This window comes from Scyliorhinus torazame, chromosome 1 (assembly GCF_047496885.1).
Source record: "Scyliorhinus torazame isolate Kashiwa2021f chromosome 1, sScyTor2.1, whole genome shotgun sequence".
Taxonomy (NCBI): Eukaryota; Metazoa; Chordata; class Chondrichthyes; order Carcharhiniformes; family Scyliorhinidae; genus Scyliorhinus; species Scyliorhinus torazame.
In genome coordinates this window covers 3,939,306-3,941,582 of record NC_092707.1, presented here as the reverse complement: position 1 = coordinate 3,941,582, position 2,277 = coordinate 3,939,306, and positions in this window count along the sequence as shown.

Sequence of the window (2,277 nt, the reverse complement as noted above, 5' to 3'; positions counted from 1 at the left end):
TCCCCTGGTCCAAACTCACGATTTTCAGCTCCTGTCCACAGGTTGGTTTTAGGTTTTTTTCCTTGTCTTACACAGCAGAGAGGGAGCATAAATCCCACTCCCATCCCAGGAGGCTGCTGAAGTTGTGCATCAGTGAGATCTTAAGTGACTAGGCTCCATCTCACTGTGCAGCTGAAACCAGCACAGTGAGATGTGGGAAATTGATCCTGATTCCAATTGTTTAGTTTTGGGAAATTTTTGTTCCCTGGTGTTGGGTCCAGCTGCTAAAGGTTGTGCATTAATTGGGAGATCACGTTTGCACCATAATTCACCATTCATGAGATGTACCACAGGTGAGGACTTTCCCAGTGGAGGTAGTGTTTTCTTTGGGGCGGGGGGGGTGCAGTGATGTAGTGGTAATCTACTTATTGGTAATCCAGAGGCCTGGGTTAATGCTCAGGGAACACGGGTTCAAATCCTACTATGGCAGCTGGTGGAATTCAATTCAATTCATAAATCTGGAATTTTAAAAATAAATTTAGAGTACCGAATTATTTTCTTTTCCAATTAAGGTGCAATTTAGCCTGGCCAATCACTGCACCTCTGCGTTGTGGGGGTGAGATCCACGCAACACGGGGAGATTGTGCAAATTCTCAGTAATGGTGACCACAACAATTGTCATCGATTGCTATAAAAACTCATCTGATTCACTAATGTCCTGCAGGAAAGGAAATCTGCTGTCCTTACCCAACCTGGCCTACATGTGACTCCAAGCACAGCAATGTGGTTGACTCCGAACTGTCCTCTGAAATGGTCGACTAAACCACTCATTTCAAGGGCAGTTCGTGATCGGTAACAAATGCCGTTCTGGCCACCGTGTCTGATGCCCATGTCCTATGAAAGATTACATTTTAAAAAACTCCCTGCGCATGTTCAAATCTGACCCAGGGAATATTGGGGGCGATGCTCCAATATGGAGCCCAAGTGTTCGCGACGTCGTGAACGCCGTCGCATTACACGACGGCGCGAACCGTGCCTGGGTACGACCGATTCTGGTCCCCACGGGGGCCAGCACGGCACTGGAGCGGTTCACGCCGCTCCAGCCTCCTTTCCTGGCGCCAAATGGGCGCCGTGCCAACCTGCGCATGCGCGGGGGACTTCTTTAGCGCGCCGGCCCCGACTCAACATGGCGTCGCTGCTCAGGGGCCGGCCGCGCCAGAAAGTAGGCCCGGTTTGGGGGGGGGGGGGGGTGGCCCGCCGATTGGTGGGCCACGATCGCGGGCCAGACCCCATCGGAGGCCCCCCCCCCCCCCCCCCCCCCCCCCCCCCCCCCCCCCCCCGGACCAGGGGTGAACGGCGCCGGCGGGACTCTGTCGGATCCGCTCGGGCCGAAGAATCGGCGGCCCTGCTGATTCCAGCGGCCGGCGCCGTGCCAAACACTTCTCCGCACCTCGGAGTATCGCGCGCCGGCGTCAAGGCGCGGTTGCGCCGATTCTCCGGCCCGGCGCGGGGCTCGGAGAATCACCCCCTTTGTCTGGCACAGGAAGAGGGAGGAAAGCACTAGGAAAGAGAATAACTGTGTTTGTTCCTGGAGAACAAATCAGGAATTGAACCGGGGTTCAGAAAGAAACTGGTTCTAAACGTCCATTACAGCCAAGCTGTCCATTTAGTTATTAAACAAATATGAAGTTCATCCAGTGACTTTAGTTTGATGTCTCTGGTGGTGAGAACTGTTGGATTAGCCCAGATTTTAAATCCGTCTTTCTGGAGGCCAAACCACTGACTAACCACAGCTGTTGCTACAGAGACGCGTTTTAGCTCATGCACTGATTTTAGTAGAAAATAGTTTACAATGCGGCCAAATGTACTTTGTATTTCTTTAAACATTTCACATCATTCAATAACTGTTTTACCAACAGGTATACAAAAAGATTAAAATTCAGGTTGTGTCACTGTGAATATGAGAGAGATCACAGGTGCATATCTAATTCTCATTTTTATTCACAAATCAGATATGCAGTTAGTCCCACCTCCTTCACGTGGCTACTGGTAAGTATTGAACAACACTGCCTTCAGATCACAGACACAGAGCCCACTTATCGTTTACTGTTCACTAAAATCAGAAATGAGAAGCCGGCAACTTTTAATGACCTTTTTATTTTGTGTTTTTTACATGAAACAAAAAGGAAGCATTTTCTTCCCTCCAACAAAAAAGTTCCAGTGTTTTGTCTCAAAGATCCGAGATGGCAAACTGGAGATTGGGGAGAGAACTTGTTCTTTTCAGAAGCTTTTTATGTG